Source organism: Trachypithecus francoisi, unplaced genomic scaffold (genome assembly GCF_009764315.1).
Source record: "Trachypithecus francoisi isolate TF-2019V2 unplaced genomic scaffold, Tfra_2.0 Lachesis_group21, whole genome shotgun sequence".
Taxonomy (NCBI): Eukaryota; Metazoa; Chordata; class Mammalia; order Primates; family Cercopithecidae; genus Trachypithecus; species Trachypithecus francoisi.
Window position 1 is genome coordinate 6525580 of NW_022681467.1, and position 18478 is coordinate 6544057.

The window sequence follows — 18478 nt, forward strand, 5'->3', positions numbered from 1 at the left end:
TAATCCTAGGGCTCTCTCCTGATTCAGTGAACTGGTACTTGGCTGCTTGGGGGTAAGAGGGGAGATACATTCATATTTATGTCATTTTAGATGCATTATGTAAATTGAGTTCAGAACCCTAAGCTCTGTCTTTAAAAATTCCCTGTGAGATAAAAGAGAGGAGCCTATAAAGGCCTCCACCCCCTGCCTATGGTAGCTGGTTGACAGCCCATAAACACAGTTGTTCCATGGGACAGAAGCTCCAAGGTCATGGAACTGGGTGCTGGTCAGGGGCAAATCAAGGGCATGATGGTGAATTTTATATGAAGCTAAACTTATTTCTTTTATCTTTATTATACGTATATAATATTTTATAATATTTATCATCTAGTGCATCGTATTACTTTATTTTTATTATCACAATCCATGGTGTGATTTTAATAGTGATTGTAACCAGAATCACTGTATTATCAGGCATTTTGAAATTGTACTGCACATCTCCCAAATACAGTCATTTGGCCTCTCATGCACCTCGGCCAGCAGGAAGGAGAAGTTGCAGTTCATTAAGCATCAACACCTCTAAAGAGGTGTACCTGGCACCCAGGAGTACCATCAAGAGATCACAGAAACCAGCCAGAAATCATAGACAGCACGCCACCAAACCAAAGTTCTGGAACCACCCACCTCACTTGGCCCTTTCTTTAAGCCTTCAGCTCCCATTCTCTGCTTTCACCCACCTCAGAAGGTGCTAAGGCCTCCCCAACAACAGCAGAACAAGGCAAGGAGGCAACTCATACCTGGCCCTTTGACCTGTAATAAATATTTACTGCTGAGAATGCCTGACTCTGTTTTCTGATTGCGTGCACTGGTCACACTTCCTGGATATTTGGTCAGTTTCTAATTTTACACCTAGTTATGGGTTGAATTGTGTCCCTGCAAAGAGATATGTTGGCGTTCTCACCCCAATAGCATTGGATATTACCTTGTTTGGAAATAGGGTCTACGCAGATTTAACTAAATTAGATGAGGTCATCAGATGAGACCCAATCCAACAGGAAAGGGGAAACCTGGAGGACCATGTGAGGTCCTCTGGGAGAATGTTGTGTGAGCATGGAGGACTGGCGGGATGCATCTACAAACTAAGGCATGCTTGAGGCTTCCAGAAGCCGGGAGAGAGGCCTAGAACAGCTCCTTCCCTACCACCGTCAGAGGGAGCACAGCCTTGTCAACACCTTGATTTCAGACTTCTGGCCTCCAGAACTGTGAGACAGTAAGTTTGTTGTTTCGAGCCATCTTGTTTGTGGTATTTTGTTACAGCAACCCTAGAATATTAATGCATGCCTGTATTTCTACACAGATACATTCTGAGGTTATTACAGTCATTGCTACAAGTATAGGTCCTGGTGTTTGACAGACCAGGAGTGAATTGTGGCTCCCCACTTTCAAGCTTTGTGACTACAGACAAATCACTCCATCTCTCCGTGCCTCAGTTTCTATAATTTGGAAAAAAAAAAAAGCACAAAACGACTTCATGCGTACCGCGGCGGTGACGCACGAAGTGATCATCTCACAGGCTGGTCAGGGTTCTGAGATGAGGCCAGCCCACGTGAAGTCCTGAACAGAGGTCTGGCTCAGGCGGTGCCGGGACCCTTGTAGCTGCTGGAATTATTCCTTGGGATCTTGGAGTGCTTGGCAGTGGAAGCTCGTGTCTCTTGTGACATGAAACCCAAGATCAGCATGGTTCCAGGGCTGGCTTCGTGACACCCAAACTGTTCAGTCACACAGGGCCCTGCATTCAGAAGGGCCCCACCCTTGGTTTAATGTCAGATGCTGCTAGAAAATCACATCATATGGGGATCAAAGACTGACCACTGGATTTAAAACCGAGGGGGTCATCGGTGACCTTGTGAAAATCAGTTCCGGGCCAGTATCCTGGCTAGAGTGGTACAACAGAAGAAGCGAAGGAAGGGACCTGGGGACAGTGAGCACTGACGCTCTCGTAAAGAGTTCTATGTAGAATGAAAGCTGAGAAAAGAGATGGGAGCTGGAAGTAAATGTGGAGTCAAGAGAAGGTTCTCTAAAGATGAGCCACACTACAGTATGAATGTACCTGGATGGAAATGACCCAGGAGACAGGGTGAGAAACTGGTGACCCAGCAAAGAGCGGGACAATTGCTGCTGTAATGCCCTTGAGTATCTCAGAGAAGCCTGGGTGGACTGCGTACCCAAGAGAGCGCATCTGTTCTATCCACGGAAGCCCGGGTGGACCGCATTACCCGAGAGAGCGCATCTGTTCCATCCACGGAAGCCCGGGTGGACCGCCTTACCCGAGAGCGCGCATCTGTTCCATCCACGGAAGCCCGGGTGGACCGCCTTACCCGAGAGCGCGCATCTGTTCCATCCACGGAAGCCCGGGTGGACCGCCTTACCCGAGAGCGCGCATCTATTCCATCCACGGAAGCCCGGTGGACCGCCTTACCCGAGAGCGCGCATCTGTTCCACCCACGGAAGCCCGGGTGGACCGCCTTACCCGAGAGCGCGCATCTGTTCCACCCACGGAAGCCCGGGTGGACCGCCTTACCCGAGAGCGCGCATCTGTTCCATCCACGGAAGCCCGGGTGGACCACATTACCCGAGAGCGCGCATCTGTTCCATCCACGGAAGCCCGGATGGACCGCATTACCCGAGAGCGCGCATCTGTTCCATCTTCGGAAGCCCGGGTGGACTGCCTTACCCAAGAGCGCGCATCTGTTCTATCCAGCAGGAAGCAGGAGGGAGCTGGAGCCTAGGGTCGGCCTGCAAGTGGCTTGGCAGTGTTTGGGAGGGGTTTGGGAGTTCTGGAAGTTCTGCGGATTAGTTCTAGTTTCTTTGCAACAGAGCAAGATCCTGTCTCAAAAAAACGAGGAGAGCAGGAGGAGGCAGGAGACTTGAGAAGGGAGGGACAGAGTGGAACAATCATCCAGGGCATGTTTTTTTCAAAGCCCATTTAGTGGGTTGTGAAAGCAATTTAGAAAAGCTGCTGTCAGAGCATTTTTAATGAAATGAAAGAGGATAGGATCAGAGAGAAGAAAAAAGGAAATACCAAAGTAGTAAGTGTTAGTTCCCCGAACTCTCCTTCACTCCTACACAAATAAAAATGTCATTTTAAAAAACAAGTATGTCGAAGATGGAGCTGAAGAGGTGTGTGGATGGACCAAGAAAAGGGAGCTGGACCCCCTGAGACCGACAGCTGTGAATCCCTTAAGGAGGCTGTGGTCTTCCTGGCCGTGTCCGTCTGCCTGGTGCAGGCACAGCCCAGGGCAAGTATGTTTCAGCAGGGGTTGGGGTTGAGCCCAGGGAGTGCCCTGAGAGAGACCAGGCAAGAGAATTGAGGAATACGCGAAGGAGGTGTTATGTGATATATTATGAAACATATACCTGGTCTTTAACCCTGTTTCCTGCCATACAACTCCAAAAATCCTTAGACTCTCCAAAGATGCTTCTGCATGTTAATGAGTGGATTGACGGATGGCAGTCCCTCGTTACAGGAAAGAGCAAGGCCGGATTAGGGGACTGGGACTTTGAGCCACTGTCTCACTTGCAGGGACAATAGAGGGGCTGAAGGTTAAGTTGATCACCAATGGCCAATGGTGTGACCAAGCAGACCTAAGTAATGAAGCTACCACAAACACGCCCAAGGCCTGTGTTCAGAAAGCTTCTTGGAAGCTGGCCTCCCCTGTGCTTCTCTTCATCTGTATCTTTTGCAATATCCTTTGCAATAATCCAGTAAATATTTGTGTTTCCCTGAGCTCTGTGAGCTGCTCTAGCAAATTAATCGAACTTGAAGAAGGGGCTGTGGGAACCCCGGCTCGATGCCGGTCGGTCAGCAGATCCGGAGGCCGGGATTTGTGGGAAGGTCGGGGCAGTGGGGCGGTCTTACGAGACTCAGCCCTAGCCCTGTGGGAATTGAGCTGGAGGATGCCCAGCTGATGTCCACTGCTTGGTGTGTGGGGAAAACCCCCACACATTTGGTCACAGAAGTCTTCCATGTTGATGATTGTTGCGAGAGTAGAGGAAAAACACGTTTTTGTTTTGTTTTCCACGTACAGGTTATACGTGAAAACATGGAATTCTTGCTGGGAAGGAGGCAGCAGGAGATGGAAGAGGGACAGAGGCCGGGGCAGAGCTATGGGTTGCAGGGCTTGGTGGTGACTGAGCGGAAGCAGCTCCGCAGGGAAAACAAAATTTAACATTTCCTCCTCCAGACGGAGGGCAGGGGAATTGTGTCCCCTTAGAAATGCTCATTTGCCAAGAGGTTCTGTTAAATGGCTGATGGGGAAATGCTCTAAGGGTCAGAGGCCTTTCTCCTTGCCTCTGCACTGGGCTTTTCACATGTCATGTAAACACTTTTGAAGTCAAATGGTATCTTAGCTGGGTCAGTTTCTCCAGCACTCACCCAGCATTGTTTTCCTCAAAGGAAATTAAATTAAATAATCCTTCCTTCAGCTCAGTCAACCTTCAACAGCTATTTTGCTAAATTTATTACTTTTTATCTTTGCTTCGGGAATGATATTTATTTTATAAAAGCATCATAATCCTTGTGAAATATGAAGTCTTGGTTCTTATGCCAGGCTCTTTTTGTCTCTCTAAAAAACTTGAGCATAGCTTTCTCTGGAGCCTTTTATACCTTCATTACACCATCTTCCATGAGAAATAGAAATAATTCCTCAGAATGTTAAAGACCAACTACAACCAAGAGATTTAAATGGGCTTATAGGAAAGTGTAGCTAAAATATTCACTTTTTCTTTTCTGCTGTTCATTTTCTTTCGCTCTAAGGGTTGATAACTTTTTCTCTTACAATGATTATTTTTATCGTTTATTGATTCTTTTTTTTTTTTTTGACAGAGAGTCTCACTCTGTCGCCCAGGCTGGAGTGCAGTGGCGTGATCTCGGCTCACTGTAAGCTCCTTCTCCTGGGTTCACGCCATTCTCCTGCTTCAGCCTCCCAAGCAGCTGGGACTCCAGGCACCTGCCACCATGCCCAGCTAATTTTTTGTACTTTTTAGTAGAGTGGGGGTTTCACCGTGTTGGCCAGGATGGTCTTGATCTCCTGATCTCATGATCCGCCCGCCTCCGTCTCCCAAAGTGCTGGGATTACAAGCATGAGCCACCGCACCCGGCCTATGGTTTATTGATTCTTAAGCTAAATGAAATATACCTTAGTAAAAAACTTTTAAAAGAGGTTGATTTCTACCTTATATCAGCAGTTCAAATTAGACCTTATCATGATCTACCTCCTGAGGTCTTGAAACATAGTATTTAAAGTATCTGATTCCATATGGCCCTGTCATGTTATTCTGCTTTCTCAGCCATTATTCCAGCTGCTGCATGCTCAGAATAGCAGACACATGGAATTCTTACTAGTGGTTTGTCACTGGTAGGACCTTCATGTTAAACTGCAGCCGCCTGGTAACAACAAAGTGCTTCATCTCTGAAATCTCTTGTGATTTGCTAGCTTGAAGTAATTTACATATCCAACCCTGTTACACTTCACTGGCAGGGCCTGTGCAACCTACCAGAGGTGGAGGGGTGATGATGATGACGACAGCACAAAAAGGATGTAGGTGGGAAGGTGCCTATGCATTCAGATACTCATGTGTATTTGAGCAAGGATTTGACAAACTACTAGCCTGGGTGGTGACGGTATGTGCTGCCATGCCCTGACCTGGTTAGGAGATTCTTCTTCGTATCTTCACATTCTCTGGTCTCCTAGACCCAAAGCTCTCAGTGTCCTCTGTCCTACTCATTACTTACCCTTTAAGGAACTCAGAGCCAATAATAACAGAAACAGAAAGCTGGCTGGGTGCAGTGGCTCATGCCTATAATCCCAGCACTTTGGGAGGCCAAGGCGCGTGGATCATCTGAGGTCAGGAGTTCGAGACCAGCCTGGCCAACATGGTGAAACCCTGTCTCTACTAAAAATACAAAAATTAGCTGGGCGTGTTGGCGGGTGCCTGTAATCCCAGCTACTCAGCAGGCTGAGGCAGGAGAATCACTTGAACCCAAGAGGCAGAGGTTGCTGTGAGCCGAGAGTGCACCACTGCACTCCAGCCTGAGTGACAGAGCAAGACTCAGTCTCAAAAAAAAAGAAAAAGAAAAAAAAAACAGAAACAGAAAGCAAACTATTTCCAAGAAGGATATATATACACACATACATATACACACACACATATATACACACACATACACACACACACACATATATATATGTATATTGTAATTATATTAAATATTTCCAATAAGGTCTAAAGGCATAAAAGTCAGCACCAGAAGTGTGAGAAATAAGCACGTATAGGACAGGTGGTTTCTGGTGGGTCAGCATAACTTCTGAGGGGCCAGTAAGCCACACTTGGCATCATGCTGTGTAATGTCAGTAAGACACTCCTGCTCCTCATATGATCAGGAGGTCACAAGAAATGACAATGAATTATTCATAACAATCCACCCTGTCTGCCTGTGTGAGGATGAGAACAGGTATCCCAGTCTGGCAAATGCTGCCAGCGCCCTGTCCCTGTGCCTTCAGAGTCCTAAACCATTTTCATTCACATTTGCACTCCACAGCCAGCACCTGGGTCTCTGTCAGAGGACAGCTCTCTATGGGACTTGCTTTGCCTGCCTGCAGAGAGAGCTGGAAGCACTTAGGGCAACCCTTAGTCTGACTGATGCAGGGGTATAGCGTCTCCAGTAAGCTGGCCTCCAATCTGGCTACTCTTTTTTTTTTTTTTTTTTTTTTGAGACGGAGTCTCGCTCTGTCGGCCAGGCTGGAGTGCAGTGGCGCGATCTCGGCTCACTGCAAGCTCCGCCTTCCAGGTTCATGCCATTCTTCTGCCTCAGCCTCCTGAGTAGCTGGGACTACAGGCGCCCGCCACCTTGCCCGGCTAGTTTTTTGTATTTTTTAGTAGAGATGGGGTTTCACCGTGTTAGCCAGGATGATCTCAATCTCCTGACCTCGTGATCCTCCCGTCTCGGCCTCCCACCAATCTGGCTACTCTTGTGGGGTCCACACTGTCTACAGAGCGTTCCCGTTTGCACCGCTGCTCAGCTTCCTTGCTTTCTGGCCCCGTTTCCCCTCTCTCCTGTTTTCCTGTGAATATTTCTTCATCCATTTTCCATGAATCCTCACCTCAGGGTCTGCTTCTAGGGAACCTGGTCTGAGACCTTCCGTCATCTCCTGTTATAGACAAGGAGCCTGAGATTCTATTTAGATCAAAACACAGGGAACACAACCAGGCAGAGCCTAAGCATTTGTTTGTGGACTATACTGTTTCCCTCACGGACTTTCTCCATCGTGACACACAGTCTGGATCATTGGGACGTGACGCTCTCCTAAGTTGTCCTCCACTTGTCCCGCAGTTACAGTTCTTGCCTGCCTCCCCGGACTGAAGCCCTCAGAGAGTCTGGGTCACATCCTCCTCTCTTTCCATCTTTCGCAGGAGGCTTGCATTGATTTTTTTTTTCTTTCTTTTTTTTGAGACAGAGTTTTGCTCTGTTGCCCGTGCTGGAGTGCAATGGCACGATCTCGGCTCACTGCAACCTCCGCCTCCCAGGTTCAAGTGATTCTCCTAACTCAGCCTCCTGAGTACCTGGGATTACAGGCGCCCACCACCACGCCCAGCTAATTTTTGTATTTTTAGTAGAGATGGGGTTTTACCATGTTGGCCAGGCTGGTCTTGAACTCCTGGTCTCAGGTGATCCACCCCCCCTTGGCCCCGCAGAGTGCTGGGATTACAGGTGTGAGCCACTGCATCCGGCCAGGAGCCTCGCATTCTAAGTGGTGCCATAATGAACTCGTGGGAGCTCAGAAAACAATACCCCAAAATGAGGGCCTCAGAAGCAAAAGTCATTCTCTGACCTTCTGCCCTCTGGTCGCAGCCACATCCTCCCTGAGGCTAGCCAGAGAAACTAGAATGCTCCTTCAAAGTGGGTCATAGGACCCATAACCTCTTTTCCCCAGAGCCAGCCACAAAACCTAAACGTACTGCTCTAACTTTCCCTCCACCATTCTGTGTAAAAACTGGCCATAAAGAAACTGTCTGACCTGCTGTGACTAACTGTAGGTTATGAGTGCATTGCAGAGAGGGTCTGGCTCCATACTTGGAAGAAAGGAATCTGCTCAGAGAGACCAGGAGGAATCTAGACAGACAGGCCTTGCTGGGTCTCCCCAAGCAGTCTGTTCGCACTCAATCAGACTCTCTTTGTCCAGTCACATTTCTACATGGCTGTCCATATTTGTTGAACCTAAACATAAACACAACTTCCCCTGTATTTTTGGGTCTTCATTCTGAAGGCTCCTCTGTATACACTTTAAGTAAATCTGTATGCCTTTTCACCAGTTAACCTGCCTTTTCTGAGTTGATTTTACAGCAAACCTTCAGCAGGTGAAGGAGAACTTTTCCCTTGGCCCCTACAAACTACACGTTCCTTCCCTAGGTGCTCCAAGCCTCTCTTGTTTCTCACTCTTTTTTTCTTTCTTTTTTTTTTTTTTTTTCTGAGATGGAGTCTCATGCTTTTGCCCAGGCTGGAGGGCAGTGGTGTGATCTCAGTTCATTGGAACCTCTGCCTCCTGGGTTCAAGCAATTCTCCTGCCTCAACCTCCCAAGTAGCAGGGATTACAGGTGTCTGCCATGACGCCCAGCTAATTTTTGCATTTTTAGTAGAGATAGGGTTTCACCATGTTGGCCAGGGTGGTTTCGAACTCATGACCTCAAGTGATTTGCCTGCCTCAGCCTCCCAAAGTGCTGGGATTACAGGTGTGAGCCACTACACCGAGCTTATTTCTCACTCTTTGCTCTTACCGCTCCTGCCTGGAACCCACGTGTTACTAGTTAACACTGATGATTCCATCCACCATAGCTTAGACATCCCTTCCATTGTGAATCCTTTTCTGATGCCCAGGAAAGGATGAAGTACCCCTTCTGTATGCAACCACATTGTCCTTGAATAGAAAGCGGCCTGGGAACCAACCTTGAATCTGCCCTTTCCTAGCCCCGTTCTTTGAAATTACTCTACCTCTGATCCCAAGGTCCCATGGAAGCACAGTTTAAAACAGGGAGATTGCCTGAACCAACACTAAAGTGTAGTAGGTTATTTGTATTATTTAGATCATATATGTAGTCTAAGGTCATCCTGTAAATGGTTTAGGGAAAGACATTAGCTACAAATATTAGGGAAAACTGGGGTATGAGATGTGCCCAGAGAAAGTGTTTGTCACAGGGAACACACACCATCTGTTAAGGCAGGAATCCCGGAAAACAGAGAGGATGGGTGGGTTCCCCATGACAGATGGCCAGGAGCGGACTCCCACCATGGGGGAGGGACAGGGAGCTGTCTGACTGTCACTTCATACATCAGACCTCCCCCGACGGAGGGGATAAGAAGCTTTGAAGAAGCCACCCTAATAAAGCACCTTCGTCAACCTAGGAGGACCATTCTCCCCATCTGTGCCTAGTCCGCCCCACTGGCTGTCCCTCCTTCCCTCCCTCCCTCTGTAGGCTCCTTTGCTCAAAAGCCATGAAACCTTCCAAAGGGTCTTGCCATCCATAAGGATGAAGTCTCCTTCCTTCAGCAACATTAGTCTAGCAGAGAGCCAGAGGAATCTCCTAAACCCACTCCATCCCACCCCCAAGGTCCCTGTGCTTACTTCATAAAAGGAAGAGGGATAAATACCTTTTCTTTTTTTTTGTTTTTGAGACGGAGTCTCGCTCTGTTGCCCAGGCTGGAGTGCAGTGGCCGGATCTCAGCTCACTGCAAGCTCCACCTCCCGGGTTTACGCCATTCTCCTGCCTCAGCCTCCCGAGTAGCTGGGACTATAGGCACCCGCCACCTCACCCGGCTAGTTTTTTGTATTTTTTAGTAGAGACGGGGTTTCACCATGTTCGCCAGGATGGTCTTGATCTCCTGACCTCATGATCCGCCCGTCTTGGCCTCCCAAAGTGCTGGGATTACAGGCTTGAACCACCACGCCCGGCCGATAAATACCTTTTCTAAAAAGACAAGAGCCTCCGACTTTGTGGGATCCCTAAATTGTCAAGGAGAAAAACCATTGCAAAGGACAGCAACAAAGCACTTGAATTAGGGGTTTTCCAATTCAAATTCAACACAAATATGTCTGTCTCTCGAGTCAAGCACTGACCACACTGTCCTACCCTTCCCAGTCTAAGTATCCCCTGCTAGGCTGCGAGGTCCTTTAGGCCTGGAATCTTAAAGGAGTGCCTGCACACATGAGTGCAAATGAATCTTTGGACCAGCCAGAATCCCACACCTCCCAGCAGAGCTGAAACCAGAAGCTGGTCTTGTCCAATCTGGGTTTGTGCCTTCCTCACCAGCCACCCCAGGGATCAGTGTGCACATGTGGCCTGAACACATACAATCAATGCCCACTGGCTCTAATTCAGTGTCATGGTTTCCCGGAAAAAGAGGATCCTAAACTTTCTTTCTGGTCTTCGCAAATTAGGCTTAATATAATTCCAAACAAATAGCCTGGAATACCATTTCACTGGAAGAATTAATGAGTGAATTTGCCAAAAAAATTTGGGGGTGGGGGAGAAGATAAAAGGATAGAAAGTGGCCGGGCACGGTGGCTCGCGCCTGTAATCCCAGCACTTTGGGAGGCTGAGGCAGGTGGATCACTTTAGGTCAGGAGTTCGAGACTAGCCTGGCCAACATGGTGAAACCCCGTCTCTACTAAAAATACAATCTGGTAGGCAGAGGTTGCAATGAGCTGAGATCATGCCACTGCACTTCTGCCTGGGCAACAGAGCAAGACTCTGTCAAAAAAAAAAAGAAAGAAAAGAAAAAGAAAAACAGAAAAGAAAGGGCAGAGAGTGAAGTGGGACTTGCCCTTCCTAGTATACTTTGTATGTATTATGGAGCTGGGGAAAGGCAGGTTTATTCACCAAATGATGCTAGACCTGGGGGAAAACTATGGGGAGAAAAGAATAAGCTTTTGTTCCTACTTTATAAACTGCTTACCAAATGATCCCAAATGAATTTAAATAGTAATCTAAAAAACTGAAAGCAGAAACATTGGAGGAAAATATAAAAGGCTAGGTAATTGACTGAGAAAGTGGAAAGGTTTTCTATGCAGAGGCGCCATTAAGGAAATTTTAAGAAAAATCACAAACATTTGATGAAGCAAAAGGTTAAAGATTTTGTATAACAAAATGTATATCACTGAAGCAATAAACATTCAGCACTTAAACAAGGAAAGTCTGGACAGCAAGACAATGAGCGTTTAGGTTCCACGTCCCTCATCCGGACACGGGTGTGCTGAAGTCAGACACACTGGGACTGCTAGGTCCTGCACAGACAAGGTGGCTGGTCTCAGCACTCAACTCCTGGTGTGGGATCCTGGCTGACTTTCCGAGACTCAAAGGTTTCCATGCAATCTGACTAGTGCAGCTGCCCTCAGTTACCTCAGTTACCACACAGGACAGACATCTACTTCCATTCATGTTTTAAAAGTATTCTTATAATCAAGCCATAGTTAAAATGCAATGGGGGAGTTCAGTATTTGGGAAAAATCTGTAACAATTTCTTAACAACTAAAGTTCATCTAAGCTAACTATTTAAACTAGCTATTTTTTAAATTTTGAATTCCTGATCTACCAAATAAAATCAGATACATAAAAAACAAAAAGTCTCTTTATCCAACTTACTGAATTAAATTACTTAAAAAAAAGACTTCACTCATTAAAAATACAAATGTTTCCAAATTTGCTTTTTAAAATGACTCAGATTTTGAGAATTTTCAGCAAGTGGGGAGTTATGTATTAATATTCCATGTACTATCACTTGGCCAGATGGCATCATCAAATAAAAATGAGATATACACTCCTAGTAGGAGTTAGAACACCTCCCAGATTCATTTCTCATTTGGGTACTATAAAACCCAGCAATGTCTTTTAAATCACTCTTAGGATGATTTTTAAAACAAATCAGCATACCTTTATAGCCTTTCCTACATCAAACTGAATCAGGGGCTCTAAAGCATGGACCATCAATTTTTGGGGTAATTCAAAGTTAGTAATGGAGGTTCTTACAACCAAAGATTTTTGACCAGAATAAGATATCTCACACAGGCTGGAATAAGATATCTCACACAGGCTGGAATGCCTACAGCCTTAAAAAAATCCAATTTTATTTTCTTAGACTCTTTTACAAAATGGGAGTGCTTAAACTTTCACCTAACCATTAGTGAGTTTAAAAACCATTTCTGCTACAAAAAAAAAGTGTCATTTAATCATTCATTCATTCACTCATTCATTATGTGATTATGCTATTGAGTGATTTTGCTAGTGGCTGTGTTAACTTGTGTGGTTCTAGTCACACTTTCAGCTGACATTCCACACTTCTCTGTGCTGATATACATATATATCTTTTTATTTTTATTTTTTATTTTTTGAGACAGAGTCTCTGTTGCCCAGGCTGGAGTGCAATGGAGTGATCTTGGCTCACTGCAACCTCTGCCTTCTGGGTTCAGGGGATTCTCCTGCTTTAGCCTCTGAAGTAGCGAGGACTACAGGGGCCTGCCACCAGGTCCAGCTAATTTTTTTGGTATTTTTAGTAGAGGCGGGGTTTCACCATGTTGGTCAGGCTGGCCCTGAACTCCTAACCTCAAGTGACCTGCCCACCTCAGTCTCCCATAATGCTAGGATTACAGGCATAAGCCACTGCACATGGCCAGGACTTTAAAACTCAACAGGTTAAAAATCACACTTAGGCCTGTGCACAGTGGCTCATGCCTGTAATCGCTGCATTTTGGGAGGCCGAGGTGGGTGGATCACCTGAGGTCAGGAGTTTGAGACCAGCCTGGCCAACATGATGAAACCCCGTCTCTACTAAAAATACAAAAAATTAGCCAGGTGTGGTGGCAGGCACCCGTAATCCCAGCTACTCAGGAGGCTAAGGCAGGAGACTCGCTTGAACCCGGGAGGCGGAGGTTGCAGTGAGCTGAGATCACACCACTGCATTCCAGCCTGGGCAATAAGAGCGAAACTCTGTCTCAAAATAAATAAATAAATAAATCACACTCAGTATTTCCTCCCTACCTTCTCCCTTGTTCACACAGCACAATGACATGTGCATGCTCACACACACACTTGAACTCCATGGCTTGCCTAATGACTCATCAGCCTTCTAGTCTCTTCTTCAACTCCCCTTGTCACTCCCCATCCCGCCCCATCTGATAGGCCCATTTTTCTCAAAACACTCCTTCCCTTGACTTCTGTGACACCACCCTGTTTAATACATATCTCCAAATGAGACTTTTTACTTTTTGTGCTTTGGAAAAATCTACGAAACAAATCTTGAGATATATTTGCTCAGCACTGGAGACCTAGAAATGTCTGCAGATGAATGTTAAATTTGCACAACCATGCCTCTTTGATCACTTTCCAAAGGCTCCTCCATTAGCCCACAATACTCCTTTGACTCCCTGAAATTCTAACTCCAACTTCCCCACTTCATCTCCTTAATTGCAATAACGCCTCAATAGCTGAGGTTATTGGTCTGTGGCAGGTGCTCTAACAGTAGATTGAAGGCAAACTCTAATTTAAAAATACCTCATTTCAAATTATGGGTGTTTGCGAACGGGGGCTGCAGCTCATATGAGGAGGGATTGCTATTAGCAGGCCTCTGTTCCGGGTCTGAGACACCAGAGAGTGACGGTTGCTACCTTTTCATAAGTAAATGTCCACACGCACTTAGACACCCTAGAGAATTCACTTGGCCAGCACCCAGGGAGACAGGAAGTGAGAGAACTGAAAATTCACTGAGCAGGAGTACTTTCTCACTCAATGGATGTAACTAGCCACGATGAAATAGTGATCTCAGGACAAGAACCCTGAAGTTAGCACCCCATCTACAGAGCTGTGTTTGACGACATTCTCAGAGTTGGGAAGGCTGGTTGAGATCTGAAGGCTTCTGGGCAGCAAAAAAGCAGTGCTCTCCAGGGGCTGGGGTTCCCTCAGATCATGTCTGATCAAACCCAAAGAACCTACTCATATTAATCGGATGCATGGAAGCTAGTTGAGTTAATTGGATACACAGATCAACAATCCACTCTAAATTTACAAGGGTGGATTATTATGCTTTTCTAGTGTCCAGAATACACATTTCTGCTATCCAAAATACCACATATTACTTGGAGTCAACATTCCTTGGAAGCTGACCCAGACATTAGAAGATTCTGGGAGAACTGAACAATTCCCAAGGTGAATTCCTTGGAACAATGGATCCAGAAGATGCTTCATGAGAAAGAGTGTTCTGTGGCCAAATAAAGTTGGCAAGCATCCCATACTATGGTGTCATTCTAGAGAGTCCCAATATATGGTATAATAATAAAGACTCCTTAAAGTCCTGCCATAAAAATCAGATTAACATTAGCATTTCCCTAACATATTTTATCACTGTAACTCATTAGTGATTGTTTAGCAAAACTGCATCCTAAAACACAACTCGGTGAATCCTGCTCTGTATACACACTGCATGGAGTGTGCCTCTGGGCAGGTTTGCTTTTAGCAAGTCCACTGTGCTGCGGCAGAATGACAGACTACTTTTAGGCCTCCATTTCCTCACCTACAAAATGCAATGAATACTACTGCGGTGGGAACGGCTGAGATACTATCTGTAAAGCCATTTTATAATGTGCTACGAAAATGTTATCTTCTTTCTTCAGAGGCATTTCAGTCCTGAGGGTGTACTTCTTGCTGTGCAACTCCTCAAAATGCCTTGACAAAGGGATACTTTTGCTCATTCATTCATTCATTCAACACCCCCTCCTTTACTGGTAGGTCTTAAGGGCTATGGCCTGGTTTTGAACCCTGGGAGGCTTACAGACAGTGGGCAAGTGAGGTCCACTGCATTGCTTTAAGTGATACACACACACACACACACAAAGAATTCTGGTGGTGGTGAGGGGGTGTCTTACCAGGGAAAGCAGGACGGGGTCAGGGAAATCTTTCTTGCTGAAACTATTAGGATTCTTGAAGGATCATTAGGAAGGTTGGATGTACAAGGGGAGTTGGGCACAAGGTCAAAACACTGTAACACGGAGAGTATGTGAAGAATGGGCCTCCCATTAATGGGTCACATGAGCATGGACCTCCCAGGGTACCATACCCTGTGTTTCATCTGTGATACCTGATTCATCTGTGTCCTCCAAGCAGAGGAAGAGGATTTAGCTAAGCGAGGAGGTTCTTCCTGGAAAGTGGAAGTCCTGAAGTGGGTAGTGGCCCTTGACTTTGGATAAGGTATGTGGCAGGGCACCTTGGGTGGGGATAAGAGTGCTGCTGTGAAGTTAACTTTAAATAAGCACGTGCCATAGCCATCCTGGGAGTCAAGCTCCCTCCCACCTGCCCTACACTAGAGGTCATGGGCTATTTCAGTTTCCTCCTCTGCTCTGATGAACTGTCTGAAGGAGAATGTTTCCAGACAAGAGAGGTCTTGATAGCAGATTGGTTTTCCCCATGTCTCCAGCCTCCAACTATTGAAAGCCTCCAAACCCAAAAGCTCCTGTCAACAGCCTTCTTCCCAGGTTCCAAAAGCAAGGGCCCTTCGCTGTCCCAGGACCCTACCAATCCCTAGCTTGTGATGCTCTCTCCAGAGGTGCCAAAGCATGGGAGTGCACACTTTGGGTATTCCAGAGGCAATATTAGAACCTGAGGCAAAAAGGAAAATTAGTACCTCTATATCCACTTATGACAACATCCTCCCATATTTGAATTAGGTAAAAAGTTAATAAAAGCTCTGCAGTCAGTGAACATGACTACATCTGAAGCCAGAGTTGCTCAATCTGTTGCATGCCACTGTCAACTCTCAAACCACCAGGCAAGGGAACAGACAAATGAGGAGGGTGGGGAAGGGAAACTGGATATGATTGTTCCCACTGAACAATAAAGCAGTGTTTTTTGTTTTGTTTTGTTTTGTTTTTTTAGAGAGAGAGTTTCACTCTGTCACCCAGGCTGAGTGGAGTGGCACAATGTCGGTTCACTGCAACCTCTGCCTCCTGGGTTCAAATGATTCTCCTACCTCAGCCTCCCGAGTAGCTGGGACCACAGGCACGTGTCACCATACCCAGCTAATTTTTGTATATTTAGTAGAGATGGAGTGTCACCATGTTGGCCAGGCTGGTCTTGAACTACTGACCTCAAGTGATTTGCCCACCTCAGCCTCCCTAAGTGCTGGGATTACAGGCGTGAGCCACTGCACTCGGCCTGTGAAGCAGAGTTCTAGTAACACCCACCTTTATTTAAAATGTTGGTTTTAGCTAATCATGAATTTTTTACATTCAATTTGGTTTTGTTAAAAAGATCGTATTAAAATACTATTTATCTTAATGATGGAGTGCTGCCCTGTGTGTTCCTTGTTTCCCAGTAAACCCTTTGCACTCCTAGCAAGTGTTTCTTTTTGCTTCGGTATTTACAGTCCTTTTGGTCGAAGAGTATTCTGATGTTTCCTTACTGATGACACCGTGTTCCTGAGAAACCCCAATGTGCCCAAAACCGCGCAAGGAAGGGCGGCTACGCTGCGGAATTAGGAAAACCCCAGGGATTTGAGAGCTGTGAGAAGAGAGGCGCCTCTCAGGGCCCAGGGGACCGATCTTGCCCTGTATTTCTTGGCAACATATCACAGGCTTTAAAGCTGAACTTCTGCAAATCCTGCTGTCCCCGCTCCGTCGAGGGGCGCGCCACCGCCGGTGGGTGGACGCGGAGCCGGTGGGAGCCCAGGCCAAGGGTGGAGGCCAAGCCCAGAAGGGGGCGGGGAGGCCTCAAAGTGGGAAAGTGGCCCCGTCCCTTCCCGGCAGGAATCCGGGGCTCCTCCTCCGCCCGCTGTGCAGCCATCAATCACCGCAACAGCCCAAGTGCCCCCTGCCCGGACACAACACAACAACCCTCCTGCTTTTCCACCCGAGGGAGGAAATCTCCGGTCGGAGCATCTGCCCTGCACACTGGCTGGACGCACCAGTGGGGTCCGCGCTGGAGATCAAAGCTGTGAGACACCGGGTCTGGCCCGCGCGCTCAGGCGCGGGGAGCACTTGATACACCACAGGCAGCCCTGCAGGTAGAACTCCACAAAGGACCCTACCAAACTCCGTCCCTTGCACACGCACGCACACCCGCACCTCGAGCCATAGTGCCCTCCAGCTGCCCCTCACCCCAGCCCCGCACAGGTCAGCTGAGGACACCCGGTGACCCTGCCGGGACCTGCGGCCACCTCGCGCTCCGGAATGTCACCCTGACCCTTGTCCCCACTCCCTGATCCCCCTCCCCGCTTCCGCCCCCACGATCCCCGAGGACGCGCTCTGGCTGTCTTCCCCAAGTCCCCTCCGGAGTGGGGAGAGAGTACGCGCGGCAGCACCCGCGTCTGGAACCCCAGAGAGCCCCGCCCGTACCCGGAGCCTCTCCGGGCTCTGGGTGCGGGCACAGGGGGTGGGGTCTCCGCTGCCACCGCCCCTTACCTCGCGCGGGCCCTCCCCGCAGGTCCCGGAGGCGGGGGCGACCGGTGGCCCCAAAGATGAGCGCGGGGCTGGGTTTCACCGCCCAGGAGGAGCAAGAGGAGGAGGAGGAAGAGGAGGAAGGGGGAGAAAGGAGGGGAGGAGAGGGGAGAGGAGAGGAAAGAGGAGGAGGGGAGGGAAGGGCTTTGTGTTTGCCTCGGGCCGTCCCTCGGCAGTAGGGAGCCATCCCCCTCCCCCAGCCACCTTCCAGAGCTCGCAGAGGGGATGGGGCGGGGGTGATCGGATCGGAGGCAGCGACCAAGGCGCCTGCGCGACCCCAGGTCCGGCCCATCCCTCCACTCCCTCGTACCGCAAGCCCCCGCCCCTCCTGACAACCACCCGCTACGCTTACCCGGTTACAAGGAACCCAGGCTGCAACCAGGAAAAACTGCCATCAAAAAGTTTATCTAAGCAGGAGCAAACTTGGCTGGACCGGCCCCTGACCCGCCTTGACGCCGCCGCCCCCGTCTTCTGCGCTCCCAGGCCAGGCGAGGACCAGAGTTTTGTTGTCGGAGATTCTTGCCTTTCTTGTTTTAGCACAAACGCGCACGCACCCCTTTCCCATAACGAGCCCCTCCGCCCAACTACAGATCCCGAGATCTGTCGCTGTGGCTGGAAGAGCCCCACTCCAGAAGCCTGAGCTGGCTGCGGCTCTTGGTCCCGGGGCAGGTTCTCCAGGGTTGGACACGCTCTGGACGCCTGGGCGGGTTGTTTTGCTTCGGCCTCGCTGGCCGGGGGCCCGCCCACCCCGCCTGGAACGCGGTTTGGATCGGTGCTGGGAGCCCTCTGTAACCCCACAGAAGGCCTCGCAGGCAGGCGGGGACGCGAGAGCCGCGGGGTCGGTTCCCCGCCAGCATCCAGCCTTTTCGGAATCAGGCGCGTCCCTGGTGATTCGCTGGGTTTTCCCACTTCCCACGAGGACCTCACCTTTGGGAATTAATTGCAGACAGTGTTAGAGTTACAAA

At 48.3% G+C, this 18478-nt stretch overlaps 1 protein-coding gene across 6 annotated transcripts in view; it reads right to left on the reverse strand.

Annotated features, from left to right (window-relative positions):
- Positions 1-17997, reverse strand: part of RIN2 (Ras and Rab interactor 2) — a 250681-nt gene extending 232684 nt beyond the window's left edge. For 2 of the 6 annotated variants that reach the window (XM_033185482.1, XM_033185484.1), the window contains exon 1: positions 17478-17589. The gene's annotated coding sequence lies outside the window, so the exon portion shown is untranslated. Of the gene's footprint in view, positions 1-1518; positions 2397-17477; positions 17592-17865 lie in introns of those variants that run through there. The other 4 variants (XM_033185474.1, XM_033185472.1, XM_033185473.1 and 1 more) reach the window with 4 other exon arrangements.
- Between the last annotated feature and the right edge of the window lie 481 nt (positions 17998-18478).